This window comes from Ambystoma mexicanum, chromosome 1q, assembly GCF_040938575.1.
Source record: "Ambystoma mexicanum isolate Mex_15411 chromosome 1q, UKY_AmexF1_1, whole genome shotgun sequence".
Taxonomy (NCBI): domain Eukaryota; kingdom Metazoa; phylum Chordata; class Amphibia; order Caudata; family Ambystomatidae; genus Ambystoma; species Ambystoma mexicanum.
In genome coordinates this window covers 407,931,339-407,941,951 of record NC_090922.1, presented here as the reverse complement: position 1 = coordinate 407,941,951, position 10,613 = coordinate 407,931,339, and the positions used below count along the sequence as shown (strand labels likewise).

The following is a 10,613-nucleotide window of genomic DNA, read 5'->3' as shown; positions in this document are numbered from 1 at the left end:
TTGAACATCAAACCATGCATAATAAATGTTTACTGAAAACAAATGTCAGTCTGATGGAAGACAATGTCATGAGAGTGAAATAGCATATAGAACAAACAATGATAGTGACCAGGGAAGAGCCCATTGTCACAACTCCCAAAACCTTTAATCAAAATGATACAGAGGCAGCAGTGTACAATTTCAGTACCACAGAAGGCAGTGAATACTAACTGCTAGTCATGAGCAGAAGGCTGTCACAAAGCCAAAGGTTGTAAATCCCAAAGTTTCAATAAACAATAATCATGCCTCGGTTAAACCTCACGAGCTATGATACTGCCACTGCGCAAAGCGAAAGCAAATTTGCCAGTGGCCTGTGTGCCCGCAGAATGGATTAATTTTCAGTCATCCCAGCAAGCTTTATCCTGAGCATCCTTAATCAGACTCCTCATCCTGATGTGAAGGGTTGGTGCACCTATCCATAACCTTAATTTATCATCCCTGATTTAGGTTTCCACATTCAGATGCAGTGTCTGTCCACAAGATCCTGTTTGGCAAAATGTTTGAGCTATGTAGTGGGCTTTAGGAGCAGGTTGCACTGTACCTGTCCAGTGACCCTCAGCACTACCTCACTATTGTGGAAACTCAATGAATATCAGGCTCCTGAACTAAGCAATAGTTGTCTGCATACAGGCAAACGCTCTTGATGCTCAAGAGCACGCAATCTTAATTGTAGGTCATAGCAGAGCCCGGAGAATGAGCACACACTTCACAAAGGGCATTTCTGTGTTCGGAACACATGCCTGGACTTCTATAAATGGTGGGATGTCCAATGCCACTGGGCTTTTCAAATAAAATATCCCATGAGACTGAAAGTACTGATGTGCTCAGCAATCACCTTTTAAGCCAGTTACAATTGAGCTACATTCATGAAGAAGCACCTGCAGGGTTGTAGATTCACCCTGAAACCAAAGTTCTGGTGTGGTCATTTTCAGAGGGGGTGGAAGGTGTTGATTTCATTTTTGTCCTGTTGCTTTGTGGTCTGCATGAAACAGCTTAGTTCTTGTGGTTGACAGCAGTGTACTCCTCTAACTTCAGGAATTAAAACAACTCCCTTCAATTTAAGGAATGCTTACACACTAAGGTACCCATCTTCCAAGGTTCACTAAGGTAAAATACCACCTGCACATTTTAGGTGGTGTAAAACAAGTGAACAGAGTACATGGGATGAACAGAGATAATGCTCCAGTTTCTGTCATTTCTGCAATTATAAGTGATTTGTTAATAAAGTGGGGGAGCGAAAGGGAATGAGAAAGGTTGTGCATTTATCTAAACTACATGTCGAACCATTTTGCTTCTCAAAAGACTACTATGTACAATTAGTTTCTTCTAATATTCCATACCTATTACAGATAATGCATGCATGTGTGTTTGAATGAGTGAATGAATGAATGTGGGTGAGATTGTGTTGGGTTTGTGCCAGCCTGGGAGGCTGATGTGGGTAGGCTGAGGAAGGGGTGGAGGAGGGTAGAGGAGGAGAGATTTTTTATTAGTCGTCTACGATATTGTATTGCAGATGCCCAGTAAAAAATGTCATGCCACAGTAAGAAATATCTAGACTATGTGGTGGGTCAGAAGATGTATGCAGACACTCTGAGGACATTTCCAACAATGGTTTATTAAATAATAAGAAGGCCTATCTCCCCCTATAAATATGGGGTGTTGCCTACCTACATAATTAACTAAGGTGCTCATCAGTCATCCGGAAATGTCCAAATAAAGATCAAGTCCACTGTACCAACAAACTAACCTGTCTGACCCTACCACTATTCAAAACAAATTAATGCCAGGAGAAAGATTCCCTTCTGCTGGTGAAGCTGGGTTTGCTTTAGAGTCCATTTAATATGTTATTTTCAAATAGTCTCTTGCCACCTTCTGTACCAGGTCTTGCAGTTCTTGGATAAGGTCTTTGACTCTTCCCTTATCTTCTGGGATTATTTTCCCAGGGGGCTTTCATGACATTTGTGTGATCCTTACATCCATATAGTTGGTAGCTAGTCAATTCATCTAAACCCATTCCAACTAATACAATTCAATCGAAATGTTTCCATTAAAAAATGTTCATCTAATGCATGTTTTTGGGGGTAAAGGGTTAATTATTGTCCAAGAAAAAGAAATGCATTTGATGAACATTTATTACATGGAAAAATGTCGATGGAATGGCATTAGATGCAATGGTTTTAGATGAAATGACTATAAAACATATAGTTTTGCCATGCACAACATTGTTTTTTTTATTTTTTATTTTTTTTTAAACTTTATTTTTCAATTTTGTATACAAACGCACCAACATGGTGCTCTGTCGAAACCATTGGAGAGGGAAAGAGGGAAGAAGGGAAAAGAGCGGTGCATGAGAGGAAATAAAGGGAACATAGAAGGAAGAGAAATAACACAACATTACCCAATCCCGAGTTCCCCTCCGAGGCTGCCTCCCCTCCCACCCCCACAAGACGAAAAAAGTCTGAAACAGTCCTTCATCAGAGTCTGATAATTTAAAAATTCAGTGGAATGTTGAGGATTTTATTTCCATAATCTCCTTTCAGGTACTAGTTGAATCGGAGTCAGAAGATTCATTACTATTTAGCAGTTATGCAATATATGGTCCCCAAATGTCGGGGGGGGGGCGTGCATGCAATGGTAGGGTTCTTATAAATTTGTTTTCCACGCCCTGGCAGTATGTTATGTCTTTTTTCCAGTCTTCGATTTTGGGTAGTGGGCCTCGGTTCCATGACATTGCGATCCTCCTTCGGGCCAGCACCAGAAGAAGGGATGCTAATTTACATGCTGCGGGTTGAAGGTATTTAGTGAGACCCAATAGGGGCCCCAGTTCTAGTGGGGTCACCTGTTCACCTATGATGTCGGCAATTGTTTGCAGGACCGAGTTCCAGAAATGCCTTATTCCAGGACAGTCCCACGCTAGGTGGAGGAAGTCCGCCTGGGCCGCTGCGCATCTATCGCATTGGGGCAACGTTTCCAGGTGAAGCTTGTGTTTCTTAACTGGGGTATAATATGTTTGGTGTACAAAATTGAAGTGTATTAGTTTATAGCGAGTGTTTAGAGCGACCTTTTGAGTTTGACTTAGTATATAGGACCAGTCCTCCGTGGGTATCGTCTCCTGGATGGCAGTTTCCCATTTGAGCTGTGTTTTAGGGTTGGGTTTCCCAATATCGACCACCAGGGATTTATATAGCAGCGAGACTAACCTCCCCTCCCCCTGCACCTGAATCGTGTTATGCAGTAACTCCCATGTGGGGGGTTGTTTGGGAAATGAGGGAAATATTTTGTGTAAGGTGTGGCGTAGTCTAAAGTAAAGGAATACATCCAGGGAGGAGTCTCCGCCCCTATCTTTGGCCATTTGTGGGGTTAGAAAGGTGCCCTCTGGGAACAGGTCTCCAAAGGAGTGGACATCAACCTTGTCAGCCCATATCAGGAATACATTTTCATAAGTGAGGGGGATGCCGGGAATAAATCTGATAGGCAATAGCGGGGAGAATCTTACGTCCACACCGTATTTGGCCGCTACCTTTTTCCAGATTGCATATGTAGCCAAGACTGTGTTGAGCGTGCTGTATGGAACTGGGATCTGACTTATGATGACGGCACTTAGCAAGTCGGGTGAGGCCAGGGCTCGTTCCACCTGCACATGTGGGCGAACAAAGTGAGTCATATACCAGAAGCTAAGGAAGTGAGCCTGGGCCGCCCAATAGTATTTTTCTATGTCTGGGAGCGCTAAACCTCCTTTCGACGTGGGTAGAACTAGTGTGTTGTACGTGACACGAGCCGGTTTACTCGCCCATATTAGCTCTAAGACTGCCGACTTGACTTTCTGGAGAAAGGATTTGGGGAGGAGTAGTGGGATGTTTATGAATAGATACAGAAGCTTAGGAAGAACGACCATTTTAGTCAAGGATGTTCTACTCCATAGCGTTAGAGGTAGCGATTTCCACCTGTGTATGCGTTCCTGCAGGGAGTTTAACGTGGCAACATAATTATCTTTGTAGATCTCATGATGGTTATGTGACATATAAATACCCAAATAACGCACCTTTGAGTGCTCCCATTTAAAACCGTGATCATCCATAAATTCAGTTGTATTGGGAGTCAAGGGGAATACTACTGAATTGGAATGATTAATTTTGAGACCTGACATTTGGCCGAATCTTATCACTTCGCGCATTACAGGGTTAAGATTCTCTTGGGGGTCACTGACGAACAACACAACGTCATCAGCATAAAGAGAGACAATCAACCTGTGGGGGACCAGTTTAATACCTCGGTGCAGGTGGTTTTCTCGTAATCTCGATGCCAGGGGTTCCATGATAAGGGCGAATATCAGGGCCGAAAGCGGGCAACCTTGTCGTGTTCCCCGCTCTATTGATATGCTCGTGGATCTAGTGTTTCCTAGGGAGACATATGACCGTGGGTCGTTATATAGCAGGGATACTAACTTGATAAAGAAAATTCCGAAGCCCATTTGCCTTAGCGCCGCCATCATGAATGGCCACTCTACAGAGTCAAACGCCTTCTCGGCGTCGAGCATTACAGCAATTGCTTGTAGCTTTGGATCTATGGCCTCAATGACCCCGAACAGTCTCCTGATGCCGTATGTGGTGCTGCGACCTGGGATGAATCTGGCTTGGTCTCCAATCACCAGAGCCAGCATGAGAGGGAGGAGCCGTGATGCAAGTATTTTGGCTAGGATTTTATTGTCCAGGTTGATTAAGGAGATCGGCCTATAAGATGCGCAGTCATCTGCGGGTTTGCCGGCTTTGTGTAGCACCATAACGTTGGCTTTGCGCAGTGTGAGGGAAAGGCTTCCACGTTCGATTGCTTCTTCATAAACGCGAAGCAGGAGTGGGGCGAGGATGGACGCGTGTGCTTTGTAGAACTCTCCAATGAGCCCATCTGGGCCTGGTGCTTTCGAGTTTGGGAGGGATTTTATTGCTTCCAGAATTTCCTCCTCAATCAGCGGTGCGTTCAGTGGTTCTCGCAGGTCCGCCTCCACCCAGTACAACTGGGTGTCGTCGAGATACTCTTGTATAGCTTTTGGATCTGAGATACCTGTGGAGCTGTACACTTTCTGATAGAAGTTCCGAAATGTGAGAGCAATGTCCTCGTCCGTAGACACTCGCTGCCCTTGATCGTTTTTCACGCATTCAACTCGAGTCGGGTTCTGTCCATCGACAGCAGCCGGGCTAACAAAGCGCCCGGTTTCGGGCCTTCCCCATATTGTCGGACCTGGCGACCGCGACCCAAGAATTTTATCTCTCGTTCGGCCGTTTCCTTGAACTTCAGAAGTTCTTCCTTTAGTTTGGCTTGGGTGCGCGGGTTTGGGGTAGTGAGGACCTGGAGCTCTAGTGTCTTCAGACGTTGTTCACTGTACGATAACTCTTTGCGGATCTGTTTTAGTATGCCATTTTCTTTAGCTAGGCATATGCCACGGACGAAGCACTTTAGAGCTCCCCAGATGGTACCGGGTGAGTCAACAGAGCCCTCGTTTGTCTTGATGAAGGCCATTATGTCTTTGCGCAATTCATCTGCGAAAACTGCATCGGCAAGTGTGCCTGGTTTGAATCTCCCGTTTAGGCCGGGGACTGCTGTGTTCACTAGGGAGACGTCGAGAGTGACCATTGAGTGGTTGGACAAGGTGCGTGGCAAAATTTGACTCATCCCCCAGACGAATGGGCTGTGGGTGGACGCCAAGATGTAATCAATCCGGGAGCTGGTGTTATGGATGGCGGAGTAGAATGTGTAGTCCTTCGCGTCTCGGTTGTGGTGCCTCCAGGTGTCGGATAGGCCAAAAGTCTGGCAGATCTCGCAAACTTGAGAGCTGGCTTTGGACGGATTCCCTGCTGCGTTATGGGATTTATCAAGTCTGGGATCAATTGGTGTGTTAAGGTCCGCTCCCCATATAATGGTTGCTGCGTTGGTCTTTCCTAGTTGGGACATCACCCAGTTATAGTTGTTTGGGCTGTCGGTATTTGGTGCGTAGGAGTTCACAATTATTACTTCCTTTCATGCAATTATCCCCCTCACCAGCAGAGCTCTCCCCTCAGAGTCTTTCTGTGAGTCAATTACACTAACGTTTGTTCTCCTGTCTATTAAGATTGCGACTCTCCTGCCGTAGGAAGAGTACGATGAGAAATACCTGTGACAGCCCCAGGATTTGGCCCAGTGCAGTTCCGACTGTGGCAAGAGATGGGTTTCCTGCAGTATGGCAATGTTGATTTTGTGTCTGCGGAAATACTGGAAGATTCTCCTTGCTTTCGCTGGTTGGTTGCCCCCACGGATGTTCCAGGTGGCGACTTTAAGTTTTGGCACTGTCATCAGAGAGATCTGGTGAATTCATGTTTGACAGGTCCGGATATTGCAACTGATGACTTGATCCGTATGAGTGACTGGCGGACTTGGCTTCTGACCGGACTGCTTCGTGTAGCGTGATTGTTGTGGAATGGGAGTGCAGGGCATAAGGTGGCCGTACTGAACTTGTATCCCTCCCTTGAGTGGGCAACCCCCAATTGGCCCACGACGAACAGTCCCTGATAAAACAAACTGTCAACATTGCTGTGCAAGGGGCGCTGGTAGCCCTCCAAGAGGATGTTTGCTCCCTCCCACTGTTACGCTTTTATTTCGTGATGATGAATCTATTGCGTCGAGGGAAAAAGGAAGCCTTTGCTTTGTTTTTGCGTCCGGAGGTAACTTTATGGCAGGTCTCTTCTTGGTCGGTGTCCTCTTTGTGGGAGACCATTATTTTGTGCTGGTCTGCAGCCAGCGCGATCTAGGTAGTCGCTTGTTTCTTCAGGCGTGCTACAAAACAGAGTTTTTCCCTCAAATTGGATGCAAAGTTTCGCCGGGAATAGCATTGAATATTGAATTTGGTTTTCTTGCAGCCTGCGTTTCACAGCTGTGAACGACCGTCTCTGCGTCTGGACTGCTTGCGAAAAGTCAGGGAAGAACTGTATCTTATCTCCCTCATACAGTAGGTCCCCTTTGTCCCTTGCGGCCCTGAGGATTGCGTCTCGATCCTTATAGTTTAGTAGCTTAGCTATGATGGGACACGGGTTCGCTCCCGGGATAGGTCTTGAGTTAGGAATTCTGTGGGCTCTTTCAACTACAAAAAGCTTGGACAGGATCTCAGGGCCAAACAAGTCAGTGCAGATCTTCTCCACGTGGTCCTCCATCTTGGAAGACGGTTGGTGCTCTCTGACTCTGACAATCCTTATGTTATTGCGCTGGGAGCAACCTTCCAAGTCCTCATTTTTGGCCATTACCACTCTCATTTGCGTCTCGAGTGAGGATACTCTGGTCTTCAGGGCTGATGCCCCGTCGTCAAGTTCGGAGACCCTCTGCTCGACTGCATCCAGCCGGTCAGCGTGCTTGTCCAACCGGTGTTGGAGCTAGTCTACTTTGGAGGAGAGTGTATCCAGCTTGCTTCCAAGGCCACCTATGCCGGCTTTAAGATCAAGTAGTATTTCCCTGATGTCGAAGTCCTGCGTCGCTTCTCCGTCTTGCGGTGGGTCCTGGGTGGGGGATTTCTATCTACTGTTGGGAGGCCCGGTTTTGGTGGAGGAGCAGCTTTCAAAGGTCAGCTTTCTCTGTGATCTATCGGTTTTCCCCATTCTTGTTGTGGATAGGGCCGGCTGTGTCCCCGGGACTCAAGTCTGTATATAGTACCTCATTAGGATATTCAGAATCCCAGGGCCACCAGGGCTCCCCGCTATATTTCGTTGCTTGAGTCCGGGGGTGCCACTCGCTGCCGAGTATTCCTCGCTGTCCCCTCCGACATGTGGACCGGTGTCACGCCTCGGGACCCTTTCCGCAGCTCTACTGTACTTACTTCAGTTCAGACTGATCAACTTTGTAGTTTGAGTTCCAACAATTCACTGGGTTGAGTTTCTCCACTCGTATAATGATTCCCTTTGGGCCTCCTGTTTTTCCCTGTTACCTCTTGTGTTGGGTCAGAAGAATGACATGGACACTGATTCTCCATCTCACTGATGATTTTATTAACTTAAAGAAGAAATACCTATGTTTCCCTATGCTATGGGATTCCCTACCTAACCAAACTAACTAAGGTGATTATCAGTCATTAGTGAGAGTCCAAATTAGAATCTATCAAATGTCCAAACTAACCTGTCCTAACCTTACCACTATTATGAAAACTAAAACCAGGCGAATGCCTCCCTTCGCCTGAGCACTAGAGTTTCCAGACAGTTCACTTCAGTAGTGGATCCTTAAGTAGTTCTGGGTAACTGTGTTCATCAATTCATACAATTCTTTAAGAGTTTGTTTTAACTTTTGACTTTTTGGTCTCACATAGTTTTTCTTCTTTTCTCTTTTGTTCTTCTCTTGGTTTATCTCATTTGTATTTATCCTTCTATACTTCCAAGGTAACTTTATCTGCTGTTTAGGGCTCTCCCCTCTGGATATCTGACCTTTAACATACAGTTCACAATTTCTTGTTCCCTTTTTGGTTTGACTCTTTTTGCACTTTCTATTCACGTTTTCCTGGTATCTAGTGAAAAAGTTGCCAGCAACAGTGTAGCCAATGCAAAACTTGTTGTGAAAATACCTCTGCAGTGAAAATATTGACAAGCAAAAAGTAGTCCAGACATGCAGCTGAAAAGTAGCCAAAATGTAGGGCTGTTAGGGTAATTGTTAGGGTTAAGGAGGGGTTTGTGGTCTTGTACTTGCCTGGTTTAGGGTTAGAATAGGGGTTAGGCTAAGGATAGGGCTTGGGGTTAGAGAAAAGATTTTGGTTAGAACTGGGGTAAGAGTTAGGGTCAGGGTGGTTGCTGCAGGGCTGGTGATGGGGTTTGGGAGTAGATTAACTGTCATGGTAAGTTTTAGGGTAAGGGTTATGGTAAGGCTAGGGCTAATAGAGTAATGATTAAGTATTGAAGAAAGGGAAAAGGAAGTTGGGGAGGGCTGGTGATGTTGACGTACAATATGGGTTAGGATAAACCTAGTGGTTAGAGCAAAATAAGCAATAGGGTAAGTGTTAGATTTGCATTTAGGGTAATGTTAAGGTTGGGATTAGAGCAAGGGTTTGGGCTAGAGCAAGGGCTATGTCGTTTGTGGCGAGCTGGTGATGAGGTTTGAACTAGGTTCACTGTTCATTTTCCATTGATTTTGTATTGGGTAACGTGCAAATAAAGGAGGCCATTCATAGAATTCAGTGCACAAGTTGTGCACGCGACTGGCGCACAGTGTGCGCATGCAACAGTCTGCGCCAGCCGCGTGCGCCAAAATCTATTTCCGCGCACAGCGTATTCATGGATTTTAACATCTATTACCAGCCGTGACACAGAGTGGTGCAGTGACCCTGCAGCAGTGCCAGTTACACCCCCAACCCCTCCCCGTGCGCCATGCACAGGGCACAAACCCGTCCATGGCGCACAGGCCAGTGGACCAGCATACAGGCCCCCAACCACGAAAACGCCTGTAAAACTCCCAGCGCACCCCTCCGAATACACGTACACCCCTGCGCAGGGAGAATCACACGCGATTGGCCCTGTGTGAGCGGGGTACGTGTATTACTGGGGTTCGCGTGGAGTTCCACACTCGATTGGCCCTGTGCGAGCAGGGTACATGTATTACTGGGGTTCGCGTGGAGTTCCACACGCGATTGGCCCTGTGCGAGTGGGGTACGTGTATTACAGGGGTTCGCGGGGAGTTCCACACGCAATTGGCCCTGTGCGAGCGGGGTACATGTATTACTGGGGTTCACTTGGAATTTCACATGTGATTGGCCCTGTGCGAGCGGGGTACGTGTATTACTGGTGTTCGCGGGGAGTTCCACACGCGATTGGCCCTGTGCGAGCGGGCTACATGTATTACTGGGGTTCGCGTGGAGAATCACACGCGATTGGCCCTGTGAGAGCGGGGTACGTGTATTACTGGGGTTCTTGTGAAGAATCACACGCGATTGGCCCTGTGCGAGCGGGGTAAGTGTATTACTGGGGTTCATGGGGAGTTCCACACGCAATTGTCCCTGTGCGAGCGGGGTACGTGTATTACTGGGGTTCGCGTGGAGTTCCACACGCGATTGGCCCTGTGAGAGCGGGGTACATGTATTACTGCGGTTCACATGGAGAATCACACGCGATTTGCCCTGTGCGAGCGGGAACGTGTATTACTGGGGTTCGCTGGGAATTTCATACGCGATTTGTGGGGTGCACGGGGAGTCCCACACGTGAATTGGCAGTGTGGGTCATCCCAGGTGTGCCCTCTACCCGCTCCACCGCCCCTACATGCAGCCCACACCACAGGGGACTACCATGCACCCCTGGTCATGTCCCGGAGGCAGCCCATCTACCATGGGCATGCCCCCCAGCCAGCCCACATGTCACCTCGCATTAGTGATCAGCAACTCATGTCCCCCAGCACCCCCACCCCCCAGCATTGACGGGCACCTGCCAGAAGGCCCCGACTCATGTCTCCCAGCACCCCCACCCACCCAGCAGTGAGGGGCACCTGCCAGCAGGCCCCGACTCATGTCTCCCAGCACCCCCACCCACCCAGCAGTGAGGCTCAGGCCCTGACTCATGTCCCCCAGCACCCCCACCCACCCAGCA

General features: G+C 47.5%; 1 pseudogene; it reads right to left on the bottom strand.

Moving 5' to 3' along the window:
• Positions 1-258: 258 nt before the first annotated feature.
• LOC138565575 (U4 spliceosomal RNA) lies at positions 259-330 on the bottom strand (annotated as a pseudogene).
• Positions 331-10,613: the final 10,283 nt, after the last annotated feature.